The sequence below is a fragment of the Oryx dammah genome, unplaced genomic scaffold, assembly GCF_014754425.2.
Source record: "Oryx dammah isolate SB20612 unplaced genomic scaffold, SCBI_Odam_1.1 HiC_scaffold_1, whole genome shotgun sequence".
Taxonomy (NCBI): domain Eukaryota; kingdom Metazoa; phylum Chordata; class Mammalia; order Artiodactyla; family Bovidae; genus Oryx; species Oryx dammah.
The window spans coordinates 40057441-40084348 of record NW_024070185.1 but is presented as its reverse complement, the minus strand read 5'-3'; positions in this window follow the sequence as shown (position 1 = coordinate 40084348).

Genomic DNA, 26908 nt, shown 5'->3' with positions numbered 1-26908 from the left:
GTGTGTAGAAGCATTGGCTTTCATCCTAGAACCTTACCTCATTCAGCAGGCATTTAACAAAGGCAGCATTATTGAATACCAACTAATTATCTGGCAACAGAGGGAGAGACTGAGAGATGGATGGGCCAGAGTGCACCTGACGGATGAAATATGAGTCATTCACAGATATCCTCCAGAAAGAGGCATCGCTGACAAGCACTGCTTTAGGACTGTCACATGCAAACCCTTTACTTCCCATAGGTTTTCTGAACCTGAGAGGCGAGGCTGAATTTTCAGGACAGAGCCTCAGAGAAGGCAATTTCGAGCTGCTCCTGGAGTTGCTGCCCAGGACCCATCCTGCTGTACCACCTTCCATTGGTTCTGGAGCTGGAACCAAGTTATCTATTTCTCTAGGCTCCAGGTTAATACTGCTTTCACTGGTTAATACCAAGGACTGTCCCCAAGGATAGAGAGGAAAGCCACTCACCACAGTGGCCCTCTCAGAAAGTAGGCTGGATTGGGAGGAGGCAGGCAGGTCTCAAACTCAGAGAAATGAGGCTAGTTCTCACCTAGCTGAGGGGGTTACTTTCTTTCCTCAACTGTATGTTCACTCTGTATGTTCAGGCTCAGAAGTGTGCTGGGGGGTGTGGGGATGGAAGCAGTGTTTTGATACAACACTTGGGCTCTCTGTAAGGCTTTGTTCGGAAATGAACCAAGACTTCCAGTTGCAGTGATGCCTTAAGTGAGTAAAGCCAGCAAGCACTTTGAGTGATCAAAAGAGAAACAGAGGTGCCTCCTGGCTTCTTCCAGGTCACAGGCAGCCCTAGAAGGTGCTGCTGGATAAGCTGCTGTTATGACAGAAATGAAATTTGTTTTACACAGGCATCAAATGATGACCTCCCCCAAACATTCCATATTACTGGTCAGAAGCCACCCAAGACGGTATCAAAATGTGAGCGCCTGAGAAAAGTATTATGAAACAGCTTACCTAACAAGTGATTTCTCCCACAAAAGGAACATCCAAATCTCCACCTCCTCTCTCTGGATCCCAGCTTGCTTGGTGTGTAGAAAAGTGAATGGACTCACTAAGTCCCACCCCTGTTTCAGTCTGCCCACTTGTCACATTTGCTTATTGTACTGCTTGAAATTTGCAGCCTCTGTGTCATGAAACATTCCTGATACGACATGCCTGGTTTTACTATGGCTTTTTCAAATATTCTCATTATAAACGCTAATCATGTCTGCTCCAGAGTCTACATGCCTCCCAGGTAGCTCAGTGGTAAAGAATCCGCCTACCAGTGTAGGAGATGTGAGTTTTGATCCCTGGGTTGGGAAGATCCTCTGGAGGAGGAGATGGAAACCCACTCCAGTATTCTTGCCTGGAGAATCCCATGGACAGAGGAGCCTGGCAGCCTGTAAATAGTAAAAAGAGTCGAACACGACTGAGCTACTGAGCACACACACATGCACACACTACAATCTATAATGAGGATGGACACCCTCTGTGCCAAGAGTTCTCAAGCTTCAGCTTGCATTCAAGTCCCCTGGAGGGCTGGTTAAAATACAACCCTGGGCCTGACCACCGGAAGTTCTGATTTAAGAGACCTGGGGTGGGGCTTGAAAAAGTGCATTTCTGACAAGTTACCAGGGGCTGCACTTATTGCCGCCTCTAGTCTCATACACTTTGAGAACTTCTGTCATGCTTTGTACTTGGCTTGCTCCTTGTAGGAAAAACAGTTGTTTCATAATTGAACCCAGGAGGTGTTAAAGTGAGCACAGGTATGAGGCCAAACAGGAGCAGGAGGACAAGATGGGAACGGAGCGCTGGGGATGGAGGTAAATGAAGGTGGGTGTTCACGCATCTCACAGTTCCCTGAAGGATCCTTTTTCATAGACGAGGAACTCAAACAGTGAAATGGTCAGTATTGGTTTGAATTCTTCCAGCTGCAAATGATAAGAAAGAGAAAGGGTATTTTTGGCTATATAATAAATGAAATACTTAAAGATGCACTGACTTCAGGCATGTCTTGATCCAGAAGCCCACGTGAGTTTTTCTCTAACTCTGTTCTCTGCCCCTTCTCTATCTGCTCCTTTGTCAGATGGTATCTCAGATTCTGGTGACCAGATGAATAGGAAGCAGTTCTTCCCACTGGCCCACTCTTTAGGAAGCCTACTGTGCGATAGCTGTTCACGAGACAACTGTAGGGGTCATTCCTTTCCTGTGTTCCAGCACAGAGAAGTCCAAGAAGTGGACCAATCCACAGTACATTATCCACAATGGCTGTTACTGCTGGAACATTGAGGGCGGTTGGGACAACATAAAAATAGCACAGGACTATGTTTTATCAAAGTTTCCTGTTACAGGCACCCAACCCCATCCAGCCAAGAAAATGACAACTTTTACTTTGGAAACTTTCACACAACTTTTATCTCTTTTGCCATCATCAGATACAAAGTGTTTACTGGTGGGCTTAGTGTTGGAAGCCTGTCATTTTAATGGAAGAATTTGCTAGAGCGGGTGGCAGAGACTAGGTGAACTTGTAGCCTTGTAGCCATCATTTCCCCCAGATTCACAATAACTTAAAAAAAAATCTTTTCCTCTGCTGAAAAACACCTGCCTAGCTACAGAGTCTAATAGGTGATTCTAAGGGGACATAGTGTTATTTTGAGTGCTATTTTCAGTCCTGTAGAGTTTTCATTTAGTTCTTCATGTAATAGGCACATGTACAAGAGCAATTAAACTAGAGAAAAAGCAAAAAATAACAGCAGGCAACTTGCTGCCTTCAGTTACTGTGCTCTCAGTTGGGAACACTGTCAGTCACCAGTGGGGCCTACAGAATTAAATTAGTCCGGGCGCCGCCCCCCCGAGCTTTTTTTTGGCTGAGTCAGCATCTAAATATAGGACTCCTTCCGAAGGACTGCAGGTTTCTCAGAGGGCTATGCTGGAGGCAGGGAGTAGACTGATTTTTAAAAGTCTATCCAGGAAAAAAGAATTATTGCAAAATGTGCAAATTTCCTGAGTTGTGGTTAGGAAAAAAACACTTCTGTTTGGCTTTCCTGTTTGGGACCTAGTGAAGTGAAAGTGTCAGTTGCTCAGTCACATCCGACTCTTCGCGACACCCTGGACTGGAGCCCACCAGGCGCCTCTGTGCATGAGATTCTCCAGGCAAGAAAACTGGAGTGGGTAGCCATTCCCTTCTCCAGGGGATATAGACATTGTCTTTATTTCATTAAGATAAGCCAGTACAATAATCATGTTCCTAGAGTGATATAACCTAAAGTATGAGTTGGGGTTATGTTTTAGTAAAGTTGGGTTTTAAGTAATAGGGGCTAAATTCACTTACGTATTAAGGGGATGTGTTAGAAAGACACTAAAGATTAACAGAATCAGAGGAAGAGGACTTTCTGGACATAAGGGATTCACTACTATCAAGACCACTCACTCATACACTCTTCCCCATCATCTCTCTGTGTCTTGGTGCAGATATGTCTGGCTTTATTCTCTCCTGCTGGAAACAGATTTCCACAGATAATGGAAGACAGCCACCAACAGATTCTAATTCATGTCCTCCAGCTTCTACGACCCAAATGCAAGACGTATCCTCTCCACTTGAAGACACAGCCCAGGAAAAAAGGAGTTCACAATGGAGATGAGAGACGGGTGACCTGAAGTGTAAGAGAGGACCCAGCAGAGAGTGATGTCACGGAAACCAGAGCCAGATGGAGTTACAAGGAGGCGGCAATGGTCAAAGACATCAGACAGCACAGAGAGACCAAGTAGAATGGGATGGAAAAGTTCCTTACAGCATTATTAACACAAAAAAGTTAAAGTCATGTTTATCTGTGCACTTCATATTGCAGCTGTGTAAACAGCACAGCCCTTTTCTCGAATTTTGGTGCTCCTTGGCTGTCACTCGAGTTTGGTTAACTGCCCATAGATTTGTGGCTCCAAGTAAAGGTGGCTCAAAAGTATTGATTAACATTAAAAAATTGGATAAAGGACCCACAAACAGCAATGAAATAAATCTCAGGGAAGAATCACAGTGGGCTGAGCATAAGTCACACACCTGCCAAAGTGAAAGAGCTGGCCAGCCTGGGGCCAGCAGACACACCATGTCTATTCCTGTGGGCGAGGACCGGGTGCTATGATCAACCACCCAACCAGGATTACAGAATTGGAGTTGGGTAGAAGCTGGTTCCCAAGGAAGAGAAGGAAGAAAGGTGTGTGGATAACCAACACATAATGGTTACAGGCACACAGCTAAGGGTAGACACATCCCAAGATCGTCAATAACAGCTATCAGTTATTCATATCAACGCTTCTGTTGCACCTACGTGCATCTTACCTGTGTAGGTCTGGAGTATCACAAAGATGAGTGCATAAGATCCTCACTTCAGCGTTCAGGGAGTTGATGTATTGTTGTTGTTTAGTTGCTAAGTCATAGCTGACTCTTACATGACCCCATGGACTGTAGCCCATCAGGCTCCTCCGTTCATGGCATTTCCCAGGTAATAATACTGGAATGGGTTGCCATTTCCTTCTCCAGGGCATCTTCCAGACACAGGATCAAACCTGCATCTCCTGCACTGGCAGGCAGATTCTCTACCACTAAGCTACCTTGGAAGCCAAGTTGATGAATAGACATGTGTGAATATAAATTAAGCACTATGTAATGTGGACTATGGTCGAAAAATTTGAAAAGTAGTGTGGTGGTGGTGGTTTAGTTGCTAAGTCGTGTCTGACTCTTGTGACCCCATGGACTGGAGCCCACCATGCTCCTCTGTCCATGGGATTCTCCAGAAAGAATACTGGAATGGGTTGCCATTTCCTTCTCCATGGGGCCTTCCAGACCCAGGAATTGAACCCGGGTTTCCTGCACTGCAGGCAGATTCTTTACCAACTGAGCTACAAGGGAAGCCCAAAAAGGAGTGCAGCAGGAGAGAAAAAGGGCTGAATTCCATTGGGAGTGTGATTAGGGTGAGCTTTGTGATGAATCCAAGCTTACAGGAGGGCTTTGAAAGAAGCAGTGGAAATTTCCAGGAGGACAAGATGGGTTCCCAAAGAAGTCTCCTCATCTTAATTGACCACGATGCCCAATTGTACTGGAGAATATTATGGTTTGCAGTACATAGGACAACAGTTGGAAAATACAGAGCTAAAATTTCACACAGAAACTAAATCTTATAGAAATTAAGTGATTTGACCAAAGTATTGTAACACAGCTAGAGAGAGACAGGCTTAGGGTGAGACTCAGATTTCTTGGCAATGCAAGTCGAGCTTCTTCCATTCCTCCACATGAAACCTGAATAGCCAAGTCAAGAGGCCGTCTGAGCCCTTCCCTGGTTTTCAAGAGGCACAGTCTAGAGGGCCAGATCCAAGCACAGATATGGCATGCCCCAGGCATTACCAGCTCATTAGCCTTGAAGAATTCTAAGCAGCAAGTGCTCATTGTGACTTGTACATTCACAAACAAGTTGGAACAAATCTGTTCCTGAAAAACACAGCTGGCTGCCACAGAGCACTGAATGCTTACCCAGGTTACATCCAAAACTCATGGATGTTGGGTTGCTTTTTAATTAAACTGAGGGCTAAGTTCTAGAAAGGTTATTTCCTTAGCAAAGCCGTGACTCAGGGTGAAGGCAGGCCCTGTGGTTTCCATCAGGAAACAAAATGCTAGGCCAAATGTACGTCTTCCTCACGTGAACTGGTAGGGCAGACAGCAGAGCTGATGAGGAGCAGAGCTCTGAGGAGATGACAGCCTGGAAGTTGCTGGGCTGAGTCAGCCACTGAGGCTTTAGCATCTTCCTGCCAAGGCTGAACTGGAGACCCTGCTGACTTCCTGAGTAGAGGCTCTGAAGTCCTATGCAGTGACAGCACAGGACTGGGCTAGGTTGGTGGGGCTGCTGGGCTAGAAGGGCTGGAGGTTTGCAGGCTAGGATCATAGTGGATGCCCTCTTCTACACTGCCTCCTGTGTACAGGCATCCCTGGTTCCTCAAATACAATCCCTAACCAGAAAGCCATGGAAGGCAGCAGGTGGGCCCTCACCTGTGTGCACATGCTCTGAGCAGGAGTGTCAGGAAGTACACAAGCATCATCTTTCCCTGTGAAGAGGCTCTGAGAGAAGTGATAGAGGAATACAAACCAAGCATCCTGTGTTTGTGGAGAGCTGTTGAGAGGCAACACAAGCACCCCCCCAAAAGTCTCAGTGTAATATTCTGTCACTCCAGAGTAAAGATTGAAGCTCAGAATTGTCAAGAGTTGGAGGGAAACTGTCAAGAGCACAGTAAACCAGCTGTGGACAACTTGAAACGAACCATCAGTCTTGCAATGGGTAAAAGTTCCAAATCGTCATCAGAATAAAAAAGAAAAACAAAGACTGTCAGTGCCACAACATGGAAAGTCCTAAGCCACCATAGCCCAGGGTCTCTGCCAGCCTCTCCTCAACCCTTTTGACTATGTATACATATGCTACAATAATGCTATTAGTCTGCAACAGGTTGGAGAACTTGGAGCCACTTCCTGCAAAGGACGGGGCTACCTAGCAACATTTGCTTGACTATTTTTTGTGTGGTTTTACAGGCAGATTCTTCAAGGTATGATCCTGGCTTTGCTGCGTGGTCTAGGGTAAGTTATTTAACCTCTGTTAAACACACCTCAAGAGTCTTGAAAAATGATGATTATATAAGAGAATATCTATAAAATACTGAGCACAGCACTGGAACACAGTAGGTGCTCAAAATGGTAGCTGTTAATGTCATTTTCATTATTAAAACTCAGACCTTGCCTTTGAACAGCTCACAATCTAATGAGAAAAGCAAACCTAGTTATGACTCATGTAGGATATAATAGAATGGTTTTATAAGTGTAGGTTGCAGTTATTTAAGATAACTTTTGTATAATCTGTTCCAGGTAGATGGTGACAGCATTTGCAAAAACTCAAAGGAAAAATCACGAAGCCTCTTAACAGGCTAGGAGAGTGTTCTAGATTCTAGAACACATCAAGATCTTTGTCTACTCTGGAAAGGCAGAGATGTGAGATGCTAGCACCTTCAGGCAGCTTGGAGCTCAACTTTGTCTGCACCAGGGACACTTTCAAAATTCCAGTGCCCATTCAACAAATATGCCAAGACAATTCAATGAAGAATGGATAGTCTGTTAAATAAATGGAACTCAAACAGTTAATATCAAAATATGCAAAATCTCATAACATAAATAAAAACCAACTCAAAATGATCATAGATCTAAATGCAAGAGCTAAAACTATAAGACTTCTAGAGTTAACACAGGAGAAAGCCTTCATGACTTTAGGTTGGGCAAAGAGTTTTCAAATATGACACAAAAGCACAATCTATAAAATGAAAAACTGATATCTTGTACATCATGAGGAATTAAAAGCATTTGCATTTCAAAAAGCACCAATGAGAAAATGAAAAGACAAGTCAAAGACTGGGAGGAAATATTTGCAAATCACATGTCTGATAAAAGTCTTGTTTACAGAATATATAAAGAACTCTCACAAGCTCCTAATAAGAAGACAATTTGATGGAAAAAATGGGCAAAAAATTTGAATAGACATCTCACTAAAGAAAATATACAAATGGCTAATAAGTACTTGAAAAGATATTTAATACCATTAGTCATTACAGAAATACAAATTAACAATTAAAAATACTGACAATTCTATGTGTTAGCAAAATGAAACCCCTAATCATTGCTGGTAGGACTGTAAAATGGTACACACTGGAATATAGTTTGGCAGTTTCTTAAAAAGTTAAACATAAACTTACCATATGACTCAGCAACTCTGCTCCTAGAAATATACCTAAGAGAAATATAATACCTAAGATAAATATAAAATACCTAAGAGAAATATAAACATATTTCTACACAAAGGTATGCTCATAAATGTTCACAGTAACATTATTCATAATAACCCCAAACTGGAAACAATGTAAACCCCCATCAACTGCTGAATAAATGAAATGTGGCATATTTATGGGGGGGGGGAGTACTGTTCATCAATAAAAAAGACCTCGCTACAACACAGATGAACCTCAACAATATTATGAAAAGTGAAGGAAGCCAGATGAACAAGACTACACATAGTCTGATTCTGTTTACACGGATGTCCCCAAAAGATAAATGGATAGAGACGGAAAGTAGATTAGTGGCTGTCTAAGGCCAGACAAGAAGCAAGAATTGACTGCAAACTGGTAGTAGGAAATTTGGAGGATGGTGGAAACGTTGTAAAACTACATAATGGTAATGACTACACAATTCTAAAAACATGAATTTTAAATAAACTGAATTGATAATTATAATGGGTAAATTTTATGCTATCTACAATAGATATCAAAAAAGCTGTTTTTAAAATTCCAGTGGCCAAGATTCTCTCCAGATCCATTACACCAGAATCTTTGGGGCTGGGACCCAGGCATTGGTATTTTTTAAAGCCAGATACTTAAACTGAACTATCCAAATGTTTGCTTTGGACTTTAACAATCAGATGTCATCAGGGATAATACTGGTGGTCAGTATTACACCTTATCAATGTGGGGTAATATTGCAATTGGAAATAGGGTCAGATAGTTGAGATCCTGAAAACTCAAAACTGTCAACCTAGCCTCTCACAGCTGCTATAATGATAATCAAATATTTTGTACCTATTTAGGGTATGTTTGGCTGCAAGTAATAGAATCTTATTTTCAGCATCTTAAATCATGATTACTTTTCATTAACAGATAGTCTGGAAGAAGTAGGCAAACTACGTTCGTTTTGGAAATTCAGTTGTGTCATTAAGGACCAAGGCTCTTCACATTCTTGAAATTTATCATTCATCCCATGTGCAGGCAGCATCTCTCCTCACGGTCAGAAAATGGTTGCCAGATCTCCAAGCTACTCATTCTTACATGACAGTATCCCAAGGAGAAAGCTGGGGCAGGAAGGCGGGGGGCGGCGGGCGGGGGGGGAATGACAGAAGTTTCTCTTTATATACCTTTCCCTTATTAGAAAGGAAGGAGAACTCTTTCTCAGAAGTCCCAAGAAGCCCATCCTTTGTAACATCTCTGCTGAAACTGGGTCAAAGGTCCACCTGTTAGCAAGGGGAGGGAAGACTGGCTGCTGGAGAGGAACAAAACCATCTGCGGTGTCCCTTGTGATCATATGGTGTTTTACAGTTATGCATATGTGGCAGACAATGTTCCTAATTACAAGCAATAGAAAATGTTCCTGGCTAATTTAACCAGAAAATGACTTTATTCATGGGATTTTGAGTAATTCAGAGTTGTCAGGATAGCTGAAGAATGAGGCTTGAGGTTAAGCTGCCAGAAACAATGTCTAAAATCATGAGCATTATTCTAATGAAGAAGCCCCTGCTGCTGTCCCTCTCCACACACAACACCTACAGTTCGCACCATTGCTGTTTCTCTGCTGAGAATTTTATCTTGTTTCATTGTTATTGCCATGGCCATCAAACAGAGAGAGAGAAAGTGTGCTACCCAACCTTGGCTGTTGGGTCACTGACTCCCAAGTCAAAGTGTACTGTGAATCATTTGACTGGTGGAGCCTAGGTCAGATTATTTTACCTGGCTGCTAAGGAGTCTGAGAAGATGAGTATGTGGCATTTTGGGTATTTCTAATGGAAGAAAGTCTTTATCCTCAACCAAGACTTATTAAGTGGAGAGTTCCTGACGTAGATAGAGCTTTAGATACAAGGGAGCTAGAGTGAATCACACATGTCCACCTCAGTGTTAAGGATCCCATCTGATTCTCACAGCCTCTTGCAGTCATCTTCATGTTATTGAAAGAGCTCAAAGGTGCCTTGCTATGTTCCAAAATCTAAGTTCCACAGGAATATACAAGCAAGCAAAGACTAGTGTCCAAGACATGCACTGTGCACTGTTGGGGCAAATTACTAGAAAACAAACCAGAAGTCCATGATCAGGTATTTGTTAATAAACATTTGTTAATAAACTCTTCTACATTTATACAATGGAACTCCATCTAACATTTTAAAAAATGAGGTAGTTTTTATGTGGTGATAAGAAGAGATCTTCAGGATGTATTATTAAGCAGAAAAAGAAGTTTCAAAACAATATGTATAGTATACCTCCAATACAGTTCTAAGACAATAAACTACATTTTGTGTGTGTGCCAAACGATTAACAGTGGTTGTCTCAGGGTATGTGAATAAGAACCTTTACTTTATCTACTATATATTTTTAAAAAATGTTTTACAGTAACTATATTATTTTTGAAAGCAACAGAACATGTGACAAATGAACTTTTAATTGAGCCAAGAGATTATTTGCTAAACCATAAAGGCAAGGGTCTCAGCTGTTTAGAGGATGGGAGGGTGGAGACGGGGAGACTGTCTGTGTTACTTAAGGGCTCTTTCGCCTCTAGGGCTGAGATACTGAAATGAAAATGAATGAATCACTCAAAGAGTACAGTCTGTGGGAGAGGAAAAAGGCAAGTAGCTTGGCATTCCATGAGAAGCTGGGTCCTCAGCCACTGGAGCCAGAGGGGTCACCTGCAGCCGAAGTCATGGCATACTGAGAGGATTCCATGCAGTGGAAGAGTTGGTTCTTGGTCACAGATCTGGAGAGGATCAGGAAGAGCGATTAAGATCAATGCCATGGGTCAAAGAGGCTGGACCCTCCTTGCAGACTGGGTAAGAGGAACTGGGCTCAGGTTGGGACTAGGCTTTATTCTCAAGCACAGCTGCTCAGGCAGGAAGTTGCAAGTTATCGTGTGGATTTTTTTCTTCTTTTTAATTGCAAGTAGTTCTATCGCAATTTATTATTGATGAAAATTGTTTCTAGCTATAGGAATCTTATATTCCAGTACCACAGATGGTACAAATAAATGTACCAAGCCCTGAGAGAGAGGCAGTATAGCTTAGGGGAGAACAGTGTAGATTGGACTTGGTTTCTTAGGGAATGTAGACAAAGAGTTGACCCTGGGTGACTCCAGAGGAGAATCTCTGATCCAATGGTTGGCTTTGGGCAAGTCTTCCTGAGAAAAATGGCTTCAGTACTGATGGGAACATCCCAACCCAGGCTTCCCCCTGAAGGGTGTATGTATATGACCTGGGCTTTAGTTATGGGAGCTGTGGTGGTGGGAACCCTCATGCTATAACCCTGAAATGCTTAGGCTTTTGCTATAAAAGAACAAAGAAAGAATGGCTACTATGTACCAGCAACTAAGCCTGTGGACCACAACTACTGAGCCTGTGCTCTACAGTCTGGGAGCCACAACTACTGAAGCCCGCATACTGAACCCATGCTCCCCAACAACAAAAGCCACCGCAACAAGAATCTGGCGCTGGGAAACTAGAGAGTAGCCCCACCCCCTCTCCAGGATTAGAGAAAAGCCCGCACAGCAATGAGGACCCTGCACAGCCATAAATTAATAACACTATAAAAAGCACTACTGTGACAATAACATTAAAAAATGAACCAACTCCAGTTTGTGCCGTGAGCCCTGTTGGTGTGTCTGGAGAAAGTAGAGACAGGCAGCATTGCTCCTCAGGTCAGAATGCCTGACACCTGCTGCCGGGTGCTCCCCACAGACCTGCAGCCCTGGGCTGGCCCGCCCTCCAAAAGGAAGTAAGAGCCCTGAGTCGTGACAGAGACATCAATGGTCTAATGCAGAGGTCCCCAGCCTTGTTTGGCACTGAGTACTGGTTTCACGGAAGACGATTTTCCCACAGACAAGGGGGCACAGGTGGGATACAGTTTCGGTTTTGCCGCTCACCTCCTGCGCAGTGCCCCAGTTCCTAACAGGTCCTGGACCAGTACTGGTCCGTGGCCTGAGGGTCTAATGGATGGGGGCGCTTACGTATCTGGAACAAGGTCCTGGAGCCACATCCCTCCACCTGCGGTGCAGATGGCAGGCGGCAGGGGCAGCCGAATATGGCGGCAGCCTTCGTGATGGGGTGGGGGGGGACGGTTACCAGTTCCTGGGGGACCTGACTTCTGGTCTTCTTGTTGGTTACCAGGGAAACTGGCGGGGCGGCACACCCCTCACCGCCCCTATGATATCTACCAGGTGATCTAATTAGAACGATAACTAGCTGGGACTGGAGGCAAGTATCTAGGTGTTTTGATTTGGCTGCATGATGAAGAGGGAAGGCCTGTTAGGAGAGGAGGCTAGAGCTAAGGCAGGCACTGGTCAAGCAGTGGAGGTACAGAGAACAAGGGAACAACCGTCTTGGGTGGCCTGATCAGACACCCACTCAACAGGGAAGGACACCCTGGCTGAAGGGTCCACCACATTGTCATCTTTACAGCTCACCCTCCCCACTCCCCACCACACGTGTGATGTCTGTCAACACAGGTATCACAAATCACTGGTGAAGCACTGAGCTTATAGAGGCAGAAATCTAGAACAATCATGTGAGGCAAAGAAGGAAGAAGGCCTCCCCAGAACGATCCTTCATCATCCATTTGTGAATTTCTGGCCAAGTCTCCTTGGCCAGTTCTCATGCTAAAGACACGACTTTGTGGGCAGTTTACAGAACAATTTGGCATATATAACATTTGGGGTTTTTTTCCTTCTCCATTTTGTTTTGATTTGCTTTCCGATATCAAAGTAATCTAAGCCACTAGACATAGCTTCTATCCCATGACTTCAGATGAACAACCTCCAGATGTGCTACAGATGTACAGTCTGTCCAAAATATAGCAGTTGTAAAGATATAAATGTCCACTCTCTGGGGACAGTATAGCATAACATACCACACAGGAGCCTGACTGCCTGGGATAGAATTCTGACTCTACCACCAGCGCAAGTTTCTAACTTCTTTGTGCCTCAGTTGTTTCACCTGTAAAATGATGAGAATTATAGTACCAACCTCATAGGGATGTTGTGAGGATTAAATTAGTTAACTTTCTTTTTTACAAAAGAGTATGCAGCCTAGTAAGTGTGAGCACTGTTATCACTGAAGGATCCTGTTGGCTGTTCCTACAGGACCTCACAAGGTTGAAGTAAGTGGATGAATGGGCCTTGGGCATCATGGATAGAGAAGCTTAGCTTTACAGATCTAGAAAAGTGATCGCCTCAGTGAGGTCACAGTTAAGGGGACTGAGGGGATTATCCCATGCAGACTAGATTCACAAACTCACAAAAGGGTTTACTGCCTGTCTGCCAAAGTGTTTAACTGCAGCAAGGCAAAGGTGCCAATGTTACAGGCATTCATGTAGCACTCCCTCCTAAGAAAAGTTACATGGGAAACCGAGTTTTAACTTGAAGGTTACTTGTGAATGCGGCAGAACTGTGCTGACTTAATGCCAACATCCCCACCATACAAGGAGAAAATTGGGTCCTTGTGTACAAAAGGGGACGTGTCTTCCAGTTGTCTGGTCAGGAAACTCCCTCCTGTGAACAGCACTGACACAGCTCTGGTTCTGGTTCTACACAGAATGTCTCACTGTGATGACATGCTTTCTTTGAGACTGGACCAAAAGGAAGGTCAAAAGCTTTAGATAGGCTAATATTGGACCCTGGGTACATCTGAAACTTCTCAGACATTGCAGCTTCAAGTGAGCTTCTTTCAAACTGACCTAGGGCAGAGTGGAACTTCCATTGCAGAATAAGTAAAGATTTTGATGTATAATAGGATGAAGGAATTTATATTTACCTGAACTCTTCCAAAGGACAGCCTTTTGCAGAGTTGAAGACTGTTTTATGAGCCACTTGACATCAATGCGTGTGTGTTGGGGGTGGGCGGTGGATATGCTTAGACAAACCAGATTGTTAGTGGACTGCAGTCTGAGGAGCAGGGTTCTAGACACTACAGGGCTTTCATTTAACAGAGCTGGAAGCCAAGTTTAAAGAAGTGAGTGCTGTGCTAGGATCAGAAAGAGAAGTAGTACCATGTATTAGAGGGGCAGCCAGGAAGAAATGGACTTGTCAGATGCACATGTTTGAGGCTGATGCCACACAGGGATTGGGGCTATAAAGCAAATCTTCTCTTACTTCATGTCCTACCTCTCCCGGTACAGAGCACCTTGCAGAGCCTGGCGCCCAAGAGCTCTGGAATTCAGCCTACTTTTTGGGCCCCACTCTCCATCTTCCCAGTGATTTTGTGAGCTCAGCTATTAGTCTTTCTGAGAATTCACTTTTAAGCTACTTAGAATTGCTTTCTGTTATTTGCAGCCAAGATTTTTGAATGATACATTCTTATTTTGAAATATACCCTCTCCTTCACTGTTCTTTCCTCTCTCTCTCTCTCTTTTTCTCCCTATTGATTCACACAAACACACAATGGCAATAAGGAAAAAAATCAAGGCAAAGAGAAAAATCATTTAAGAATAGAATCCAGCAAGAAGTGACATCAATACACAAAGTTCATGTTATACATTTCCATGCCTTTTGTTTAGGTGAGAGCACATTAGAATCTAAGCTTCCTAGGAGTCAAAGTGAAGACAGGAACAAAATTTGTATACAATTCTGTGCCCATAGGAAACAAAAAAACCATAAACTAGTAGCTCCAGGAAGCCATGCCCGACCTGACACCAAAGAACAATTTCTCGCATGGATCCTCCTCCCATGGATCCAACACAGAATGAAAAAGTGAACGTCACCCTGCACAATATCTACGCACTAAATACAATAGAGGTTCATAAAACTGCAGAGCGGAAAAACTGAATCTAATCTCACCCTTTCACCAAAGCATAATTCAGCCAGATCACCTCTGTGAACAATAAAGCAATATATCCCAGTTATTGGGATGGGTCTGGTTTAACTTAGGGACAGATTTGACAGAGTAAAGCTTCAGGCAATTCTCATTTAATAAGGTATGTTTTTCAGCTGATCTTTGGAAGGATACTGAGCCACATTAAATTTCAGATTATACTTTCTGACAAGTACCTGGAATGCAGCTCTTCAGTGTTTGGGGGTTAATAATAAACTCATTATGTTTCAACAGCTGACTGAACTGGGATTAGGGCTAACATATTTTGTGAGATGTTAAAAATCTGAGGAGGTGATGTGCTTGAAGGGACAACCAAAACCAGCTTTTATCAAAGATAGATCAAGGTAGTACCTATGAAGAAGGTCAAATCTTCTCATATACATGTTCACATCAGCACTACTCACATAGCCAAAAGGTAGAAGCCACAAGGTATCCATCATCCATAGATGAATGGATAAACAAAACGTGGTATACACATATGCTGGAATAATAGTCAGCCTTTAAGAATGAAGGCAATTTGACATAGAGCACAGCATAGGTGAACATTGAAGACTTTATATTAAATGAAATAAGCCAGTCACAAAAGGACAAGTATTTATACAATTCCTCTTCTATGAGATGCTTTGAGTAGTTAAATTCACAGACACAAAGTAGAATGATGATTGCCAGGGGATAAGGAAGAGGAGCACGGAGAGTAGTTTAATGGCTGTAGAGTATCAGTCTGGGAAAGGGAAAAGATTCTGGAGATGGATGGTGGTGTTGGTTGCACAATTTTGTGAATATACAGAGGGCCACAGAACTGCACACTCAAAAATGGTTAAAATGGTAAATTTTGTTGTGTATATTTCACCCTAATTAGGAAATAAAGCATGGAAAAAAGTAAATTAGGAAAACTTCAAAAAAAAAATGGATGAATGGTCTCAAAATTTGACACCTTAGAGCCTCACTATATAAATTTAACTTGAAAATCTTTAAAAGCAGGCGCTGCCAAGCATCCACCTTGGCTATAAAAAATCCTAATAAATCTCCTAGGTTTAGAATGTCTAATTTTAAGCAATGAAGTTTCCTGGTGAGCTCTCCAAGATAAACTGATTCCAAAACACACATTTGTGTAAATGGATTTATTGGCATGCTGCCTTGGGGTTGTTCACTAGAGCCAGTAGGGGCCATGATCTTATCAATCCACAACCCTGTACTAGTCAGGTCCATTTTGCAGATGAGCAAACCAAAACTCAGAAAGATCAAGTAGCTTTCATAAGGTCAGCTAGCTCAGAAGCAGTGGATCTTAGATTTGAACCAGACCTCCTTCTAATATTCAAGAGGCTAGGGTCCAATACCTGGGTCAGGTCAGAAGATCCCCTGGAGGAGGAAATGGCAACCCACTCCAGTATTCTTGCCTGGGAAATCCCATGGACAGGGGAACCTGCTGGGCTGCAGTCCCTGAGGTCGCAAAGAATCAAATACAACTGAGCACACACACACCCATTCGCTCTAATACATACTGTGTCCACACAGGCTGGAGAAAGCCTGTTGTCTTTTATTACACTCAATGAATCTTTAAGCAGTGGAAATTTTACCCTGTATCCCTTTGCTGGGTTTTAGAGGCTTTGAGGGGCTAGTACAAGACAACTGAATTGCAACTAAAAATAGCCAGTCCCACCTCTGCAAACATCCTCAAAACTTACATCCAGGCTGAGGACAGAAAGGATATGCATGAATTTCCTTCACCATTTCATTTTACTTTATTTCCTCATTAGTGTACATTATTGAAAATATACTATGTATCATACTGGCCTAAAAACTGGGGGTTTAAAGCAATTCACAGAGAAAATAATTGGTACATTTGAGTAGGAAAATCCCCTTTGATTTTCGAATCTCCATCTTTGAGCTTTAGAGCACAAAGTCTGTGGCAAGTCAGTTCAGAAAAGCCCCATTGGGCCACCTCCCACAGTTCTCCAGGGAAATTATTACCCAATCAAGCCTGTTCCACATTCTATCCGCTCCCCTCTAGCCCTTGCTAATTGCTCCTAATTACATACCTCAAGAATTCCTCTCTCTCGGTGTGTGTGTCCAGAAAACACACTGTGTTTTGTCTTTTCCTAGGCTAATTAGGATTTGCTGAAGGAAGCAACAGGGCTTGGAGCCCTCTGATCTTCCGGAGAGGCCCTGCCCTCATTTGTCTTCCGCACTGAATTTCCTTGACTCTGTCTTCCTCTGTTTGGACGCCTCAGCTTCACTGGGAACCAGGTGCAGCCATCCTACAATCAGATGTAAACAGTCTCTCCTCTCTTTTTGCAGGTACCCTGTACCCTCGTAGCCTAAAGAGTTCTCGCTGAGTGTGCTGAAAGCTCAGTTTATGCCGCTTTCTCTTTTTTTGCTTTGCTTTAGAGCAAGCTGTACTTTATAAAGTTTCAGTGGCATTTTTCAAAGCAGAAAACGGCCTCCATGTATTCTTTATATGTGTAAATGTGAGCTCCTCTGTATTTCTTACACAATGTCTTCAGGCACATTGGTACATGAAATATTTATTAACTCACTCAAGCTTATATTTATCCAACTTTAAAAAATTGATTTATTTTTGATGGTCATTAAAGGCAGAATAACTAGGTGTTTCACACCTTCTGTGACACGGTCTTTTTCCTTTGGCCCTGCTGCTATTCTGCAATAATACTGTAGAAATATCTCAGTGCTGTTGAGAGTTGATGTATCAGATCAGACTAGGAGTACTCCCCCAAGTGTGTTCTGGAGATGTTTAAAAAAACAGTGGAGTGTATTGGAAAATGAAGCGAGCAGAAAGTCAGGAACTCAAAGTTCAAGTTATGATTCATTATCAATATCCTTGGGAAAGCTACCTCCCCATCTCTGCATCTCAGCTGTGCCATCTCTACAGCGAAAATGTTTTATCAGATGACATCCTGTCACTGTCTTCATTTTGTTTCATCAACTGCTTTTTCGTTTTAAGAGATTTGATGAGGTTGTTGACATAAAAATTGAAGAAATCTTGAGTTGATCAAGTCTTAATTCTTCTCCCAGTAAATTGTTGTCTTGAACCACCTTCTTCAACTTAGCCGACTATTTTTTACTGACTCTGAATGAAAGGTCCTTTCTGCTCCACCTGGATTTGTGACTTTCCTTCTCTACCCTCTATCTCCTCAACTCTTGAAAGACAGAGTCTCTGCTTTTTCCCCTGTGGGAATTCATCCTATCCCTTCTTCAGTGTTAATTTTATCTTACTAGTTACAGATTCACCCATGTTTCCCTGAAAGATTTTTAAAATCCAGAGAGTCGTATATGAAGGTCAAACTTAAATTCTGATTAACATTTGGTATTAATTTGCTATTAATCACACAAGTTCAGAAATAGACACTTTTTAGAGAAAGAAGTACCTGCTATAATTCCACCACTTGCTTTGGCTTGGAGGATGCCATTTTGGACAGCAATGTGAGTTTCCTTTCTTTTTTTTCCTGCCTCTGTGAATAAGGAAATGCCAGAGACCTTCCTACCCCCTCAGCCAACCCAGTACTCCCTGTTCAGGTGCTTCTGCCAACTAATTAACACCTCCTTCACAAACTGTAAATTGGACGGCAGATGCACACGAATGCAGAACCTGGTGGGGAGTCTCATGTTTTCTCTATACATATATTTCATGAAAGGCAGGAAGTGAAATTAAGAAGGCTGCTAGGAAATTCATTTTGCCAAAATGGCCACCCCCAGAATCTTAAATTTATAGGGCTTTTAATGCAAAATACACTTCTTATATCTTTGGAGGAGAGACCTTTTTTTGTTATTGTTTTTCAAATGTAACCCAAGGGGTTCTCAAAATTCTGGGAAAATTCTTGAACATCTTTGGGAAGCCCTTAGATGGCACCAGAGATGCAAGCACATTTCCACACACATTCCACACTCTGAGTCCACTGAACATTATTCTCCCAACCTCTAAGGACCAGGGTCTGGATCATCAAATCCTCGCCACTAGTCCCAGTCTGTTCCAATCTATCCTTTATTTTGCTGACAGTGTTCTGTTTACAAGCCAAAAAGGATCATGTCACAGGCTTAATGCAGTTTCATGCTTCTCCAGCTCTCACAGGATATATTCTAAACTATGTATGGGGGTCCTTAGCCTCTGAGGACCTGTTTCCTTCTTACCTTTCTCTCCTGATTCCCACTCACATTGTGCACACCAGCCAGACTGAACCAGTTGTAGTCCTTCACACGGGTGATCTCTCACAGCTCTGCACTCTAGCTCTGTCCCTGTCCCATTCTTACTCTAGAATCCATAATTTTTACTTTCTCCAAAGAGCATGGAAGTAATTTTTTCATTCACCTGCAATTCAATTCAATTCAACAAAGTTTATTAAGGACCTTTTCTGGGTCAAAAACTCTGCTATACTCAGAGAACACAATGATGCATAAGTCATAAGTTCTCTCTCTGGGGAGCTTACAAAACAGTGGAGTGGAGGAGACATCAGTAAATAACTATAATAAGCTTTGATGGGTCTTCCTAGAGGGCATGTCCCAAGACCCGTGGCAGCACAGAAAGATTCATTCTTCAGAAATGGTAGCTAGTGTTGGGGAGGACAACTGCTTGGGAAAACTTTAGAGAGGGGATGAACAACATTCGAATGGGTCCACTATATTTTTCTTTTCTCTTTGCTTCAGTCTCTTGCTTCCTGGTGGGTACAGGGCAGCTCTTTGTGCAAAACAGGAAGAAAACAACACAGAGATGGATGAACCAAATCGCACGAAATGGACATAGAGTGCTGAGGATATTAAGTGTGTCATGGATACTGGAAAATGTGAAGAAATAATCCCCCAAATGTTTCAGATATTAACTAACTTCCTTTTAAGTAGAACTTATCTTCCTTTTTAAGGGAAAAATGTCTATCTCTTTGTACATGTGCACTTTCATATCTGTAACAAATTGCTAAACAGAGTCTGCTGTATTCAAGCAAAAATGTAGACATTTGTAACCTATTGCTGAAAGAGTTTAAACTAAAATTTTAGAAAATTTTGAACACCTAGGTAAATGTGTGAACAAAATACAAGAGGCAGGAGGCAAGAAATGCAAAGCAGGTGCATTTAAGTCTTCACTTTTTCCCTTACTAATTAGCAAGTGATAACCTTGGCCAGGGTGTGCAAAGGAATAGCCTGCATGGATGTGGCAGGGGCCGTCACGTCTGTGCAGGTCAGCCTGTGTGGTGATGTCCACTTCTGATGTAGCTGTCTGTCTCTGTCTCTGTAGCTGATCAGCAGCACCAACCTTATGTGTGAGCTTTTGAGAAATGCAGCTTGTTGGGCACTTCCTCAAATCTACTGAATCAGAATGTGTGTTTTACCAAGATCCTCACCTCATTTAGCACACTGAAGTTTGACCATTGTTATGTTACCTTATTCAGACTTCACAACATCCCGATGGGGTTCTCAGCTCTGGGCCTCAGGCCTCAGGTCCACAGTAGATGCCTGATGCGATCCCTCGCAGTATGTGCACTTAACGCGTGTAAAGCGTCTTAGTGAAGAGAGGTGCCCCAGACTGTATTTACTTGCATTTCCTTATCACATCAGTGCACCACACACATTTTGAGAAGTAAATCAATAAAAAAATGTTTTCCCATTAAAATATCTCCCCTTGACTCTCCCCCAGCACACATACACACAACTGTTACCAACTTCTAAGTAGCATTTATAAAGCCAGTGAGCAAGGAGGAGACACTTGTCAAGGGGGTACCTTTTTTGTCTTGGAGGAATAAAGACAACTTAAATTAGTGTACACAAATTGTAGTGAGAAGGGAAGCTAGAAGGGAAGCCTAGTTAGCCCTCTTTTATTGTTTGTTTCTGTTGTTGTTGCTTTCTTTAAATGCTACCTCATCAGTAGAAGAGAATTGCTAAACCACACCTAACCCCACTGAGGAAGACCAAGGGTGAGCAGGACAGACACACCAGCAGCCTGCACTTCTTCCTTTGGCCGAAGATACCTCAGTTCTCAGCTGTATTTAGATAGAAGAGGTGATATATACAGACTGTGAACAGCCCAGTCAGCCAGCAACAAATTTAATTTCTGCTCATTCTCAAAATCTTTCTCCCCATTCTTTCCTCTTAAGTGTTAATTATTTCTGAAAGGGAGAACTGAATACTGAGGAACTATTGAAAGAAGCAGGTCTGCTAGGCAGTAGTCAACTGAGGCAGGTTTTGAGAAACATCCTGCTGTCTAATTCACTTATTTCTGATTTGTGGTAATTTGGGAATGATGGAGCTCTCTGACTTTAGTGATGACTTTGAGTGGCTCAGCCTGCAAGGCTGCCATGCATACATTTTAGAGCCTATGCCAGCATCACAGAGATCCCGCCTTTTGTCGCTTCACTCATTGTGGGGAGTGGGGAGTTAACTAAGCTACTAAGCACCAGGAGTAAATGATCAGGCCAGGGGTGGCTACCTGAGTCAAGATGGACAGCTCAGGGACTTCCCTGGTGGTCCAGTGGCTAAGACTCTGTGCTGTAATGCAGGGGGCCCAGGTTCAATCTCTGGTCAGGGAACTAGAACACATTACATGCCACAACTAAAAAAGACCCCACATGTTACTTATGCCACAGCTAAGACCCAGCACAGCCAAATAAATAAATATTTAAAAAGCTGGGCACCTCAGAAGGCCTTCTTTGTGAATCCAAAATCCAGATTGATAAGATATCTATCCATATCTATGTCTATGTCTATATGTATATCTATATTTATCTGTGTGTGGAGAGAGGCTGGCTGATTTATTCTTTCTTTATGCTGGTAAAGCATAAACCTTGGAATATAGGGTGAGCAACATTTGCCTGTTGTGTGGATTGGAGAAGCAGAGGAGGCAGGTCTGCAGAGACAGAAGAATAGAACAGCCAGGCCAAAATGAGTAGAGATGCAAGATGAGAGAGCAAGTATCCTGTGTTAGCATTTCAGTTCCATCACTGGTGTCTCTTTATCTTGTACTCTCTGTCTTTTCAATAACTTTCCCTTCACCACTTAAGCAGCTCAGGGTAGCTTTTGTTAATTATAAACAAGAGAGCTGCTGCTTTCCATGTGGCTGTGCAGAGCTGAGCTTTTACCCTCTGAAAGCTTGGCTTTCACCCCCAGTCCTCTGCTGTCTGCACCAGTCCTGAGATTGTAGCCCAGAGGGAGGACAGCAGGCAGGGGAGCTCTTGGTATTGTTCTGTGGGCTGCAGCCTCTGAGAGGAGGCTCCCCTGCCTGCATGAGCCCTGAGGTTCCTATGCTTCAGGATGGCATGTTCCACTGACCAGAGTTCCCCTGAAACCAGGTGACACAGAAGGCAGTCTTGTTACAGGTCACTTCCTGGATCCATCTTCTGGGTGGACCACTAATAGAGCCACCCGCCAGGTGGATGACTCTGGCTGCAAAGCCCTTTGTGTTCTGGGAAGGTGAGGGACAACATGATTTCATAGCAAACTTTCCAATGAACACAGTAGGGCTAAAAGGGGAAGGGACCCCCAGAGGGAAATGGATCTTGGATCTTGGGGAAAATACTGAAATAGGAAGCCAGGCGACAGCATGCCAGAGCTGTACAGATCATCTACTTCAACTCCTTGAATTTTGCAGCTGGGGCAGGGAAACCAAGGCTTATTAAGGGCCCAACCACTTGATGGATACGTGAGTCCCTAGGAACCCTGGTTGCTCAGGTATTATCCTCATTGAATAGATGAAGAATCTGAGGTTTAGAGAAGTCAAACAGTTTGCTTCAGTGCTGCAGAAGGAGTGGATCCTGAGGCCATCTCATTCTGGAGCTCAAGAGCTGGTCAGAAGTGACTTGGCCGTCATCACCCAGTGGGAGATGGACTTCAGGACCACTCCGGACCCCAGACCAGCACTTTTTCCCTCTCACCATGCCACCTCCATCACACTGCAGTTGGTGTGGCTGGAGCAGCACTGAGCTCAGGTCATATAGAGCCCAGCCAGGAAGCCTGAGGTCCACTGCAAAGAGGAAACTGGAACAATGGCCTGAGATTCCCAGAGCAGCTTTCCTCTACTATGGGTGGTGAGCAAGCCTGACTAGTAATAGCTCAGCACAGCCCAGTCAGCTTTTGATAAGGGCAAAGATTCTAGAAAGCCTGGGAGCAGAGAAAAAGTGACCACAGTCTAAACAGAAGAGCCCAGGCTTCTTGGTCTGTTGTCTCACCTACTGGCCTTGCAGCTGCTGATGCTGCATCTGGGTTCCTGTGCTTGAGCAAGGCACCTGGACTGGATCGTGTCCAGTGACCAAGCTCTGGATTCCTCAGGCATTCATGGGGGCCTGGAGCATAAGTGGGCCTGTTACATAATGAGCCCTAGGCCTCAGACATAAACCCTTCCTGGGGACATGAATCTGGCCTTTCGAAAGACTCAGCAGAAGTGAGCACTGAGTCTATCTAAGCCAGGGAGAAGACAGAGGGTGGTCTAGAGTTGATGAGGGAAGACCCAGCTGTGTGGTTGGGCTACACAGATGTGCCCCCCCAAACCCCCAAACAGACTGCTAGCTTAACGTGACTTGCAGATGTGGAGGCAGGGGTGAGGGGTATCCCATAAAGCAACTCTTCAGTTTAATGGGTCGTTAGGAAATGGCAACCCACTCCAGTACTCTTGCCTGGAGAATCCCATGGAGGGAGGAGCCTGGTGGGCTACAGTCCATGGGGTCACAAAGAGTCGGACACGACTGAGTGAATTCACTTCACTTCACTTCACTACATATGTACTACATGGACAACACAAAGGTCTCAGCTGTACACATTTTCTATGGCCCATACATGGAGACGCCGTACACGTGTTCCCTGCGGACTGAAGAGCACAGCCAAGTCACTCTTGGATTAGAAATAACTATACAGTATTTTGTTTTCAAAAGCATCAGAGAACAACAAATGTTTGCATCACACACCATTTGCTGTCTGGCAACTGTCAAGGTATTTACTGAGTCCTGATGCTCTGACATTCCTTAAAAGAGTTTTAACAGACTTTCGAGTATCTAATGGAGAAGGAAATGGCAACCCACTGTAGTACTCTTGCCTGGAAAACTCCATGGATGGAGGAGCCTGGTAGGCTCTAGTCCTTGGGGTCGCAAAGAGTCAGACACGACTGAGTGACTTCACTTTCTTTCTTTCTATAGTTCCTTTTGGAGAAGGAAATGGCAACCCACTCCAGCGTTCTTGCCTGGAGAATCCCATGGACGGAGGGGCCTGGTAGGCTACAGTCTATGGGGTTGCACAGAGTCGGACACGACTGAGCAACTAACACACACACACACACGAGTATCTACTGCATGCCTTCTCCCCTTGTACTTTAGGGGCCTACAGACTCCAGGCTCTAAGACTCCCCCCAGGCCCACCTGGAATATTTATAGGTACCCAGGGCAGGATTGCAAACTGAAGGCCACAAACTCAGAGATCAAAATATTTTTGAATTCCAAAGAAATCTAAAATAATTGTTAACTAATGTACTTTCATGATAACCTGGAAGGTCAGGTTTGATTTAGAATGATCAGAGACTCTGTGGATTTCTTCGCCAGAAAAATGGTGGCACTAAGGGAGCCAGTCCCTGGCCTCGGGCCAGTAACCCATCCCTCTTCTCTCCCAAATGCTGGTTCCATCTTCAACCACAGGAGACTTTATGCTCAGATGTAGACAGCCCAGCCCCCACATATAGCTCCGTCCACAATCCCACTAAGACACTCCCTGGGTACCCTGCAGGCTCAGGGATGTACACACTGAAGCCCTGATCCACTCTTGGGAAGATGTACTTGAGAAGGAAGTCTGGGCTGGCCCTGGAAGCAGTGTGGGACTGTTTGGAAAGGGAATTCTGAGGTCACAGATAGATACCTGGACTGGGTCTAGAAGTGGAAGGAAAGTGGGTTTGGGCTGGAGACATACATTTGGTAAATGAGCTCCTCACTTTGTGAGGCAGGGCATGGCTGGAGGATAGTCAGAGGGGAGCCTTGGAAGCACAGGGCCCAGGACAGAAGATTCTCTTCTTTGCTTCTACAGGCAGTACCACCTATCTTGATGGTCCCAGGAAGATGTCCAAGAGGCATCCGTATGTACTACAGGTTGCTCTGAGCTCATGGCAAAGACAGATCTTTGTGGACAATGTCATCTGGGTAGTTTTATGACTTGCTTGCTCTCAGGCTAGCTCATTTCCTTCCTGCTTCCATGCACTGGTCTGAGAACGATGGTCCTTTCTGTGCTCTCCTCACAAATTATCATTCTACTCTGGGTGCAGGATCAGTAATTTTTAAAATACAAAGGCCACTCTTTAGCAAGTCCTGTACATGTACCTGGGATTATGCCAGATAATCTGCATGATCTCATGGCCTGGGAGAGGAGCATAATTATTCCTGCTGGAAGAAGAAATGGGCTCAGGGCAGTGTAGGCTAGGGATTACTTCTGCTGCTGCTGCAAAGGGTGTAAGTGACAGAGAACAAGGTCTGCCTGACGCCAAAGCCTGTGACAGTCCTCGATGACTCCTGGATTAGAGCAAAAGCAATAGGTCATCTACCACCTTACAGCCCTCAAAATTTCTCACCACTGTTCCCAGGAATAAGGGTACTAAGTCTTGAGAGAAAATACTCTTGAGATGCTGAAATCCCAGTGACCCTGTGTGTGTGTGTGTGTGTTTGTGTGTTAGAGCTAGCAGAGGAACAGCTGAGTCACAAATCCATTTTAGATAGTGTGTAGGAGTGTATACCCCCAAAACACTGTTTACTACAAACTGGGGAACACAATGATGGAGGACCTCTGCTTTTCCCTAATGCCCTATGCATCAGGAACAGAGCTATGCTGTTCAGACCCCCGCTCCCCACCAGCCACAATGTGTGTGGTTAGAGGACACTATTACCTTTTTCAGTGTCTCCTCCGCTTTCTGGCTCTCTGGAAGGACCTCAGCCATTGAGTGACCAAGAGAGTGGCAGCCAAGACACACCCTTCTCGGGATGGACTTCAGCATGGGGGTGGTATGATGGCCTAGCTGTTTCCACCCAGCATGGTGCTCTTGATGTGGTTCAGAGCAACCTCTGTTCCAGGGCACTGAAAGAACCTCTGTCCAGTTAGCATCACAGTCTGATGGTGCCTCCTGCCCAATCTAGCTTTGGCCCCTTTGCTTTCACTCTTCAAAACTTCCTCAAAACTGTTTCCATTTCCAACTGTGTCGCAGCATGTCCTTCTTGGAGAACGTAACCCTCGCTGATCTCCCAGAGCCTCAAACATCACAGATAACCAGAGCAAACAATTTGAAATGCCAGTCCACTGGAATGCAATGCCATGAGGACAGGCATAATGCTGTTTTTTTATTATCGCAGCACCTAGAACAATAAGAGGCACACAGCGATGGGAGTGGAGCTCAGTAAACGTTGGTCAGATGAATGAACAAAGCCCAGATCTCTGCATCTGCCCACACTGGGATTGGTGGGGACTATGCCGGTGCCTCCTGTCTTCCTCTGCAGCCCACTGCCTCTTCCTTCTGCTACACTAACACCCAGCCGCTTCCCTCCATCTGCCTTTCTCTCCCTTCCTCAGTTACCCGAGAATTTACATGGGCGCGGTGCTCTGGTGCTCAGAACTGTCTTCTGCAGTTGCTCCAAACCACCTGGCCCTCTCCTCTTCTGCTTTCTCTGCCAGCTGGTGTCATTTATAGCCTCCACTTCCACCTACCCAGGGCCAACACCATCACCCAACCATGGGCTTTACCTATGTCTGGAGTTCCCGTTCCCAAACTGTGTCCTAAGGAAAACTTACCTATCGGGGTGCTTACTTTAAAAATTATCTTCTGCATGTCAGGCACCCTATTAGGTGCTCTGTTTATATTACGCTTTTTATTATGGTAAAACATACCTAACATAAAGTTTACCATTTTAACCATTTTTGAGTGCACAAGTTTAGTTACCTTAAATATAATTGTATCTCAGTATCCATGGGGCATTGGTTCCATGGATACCAAAATCTGTGGATGCTCAAGTCCATTATGTAAAATAACAGAATACAGTTGGCTGGCTCCAAATCAGTGGCTACAGCCTGGTTATACATTCAGTGTGGACAGACCACACCGTTTATAGACTCATCAGCTGGTGGACTACATTTTGGCTATTGTGAATGCTTTGGGAGCATTTGGCATTTTGTCAATTTGGCTGTTGTCAATGCTTCCAGGAGCACTGGTATACACATATCTGTTTTTGGTCCCAGTTATCAGTTCTTTTTGAGTATGTATATAAGAGTGAAATGG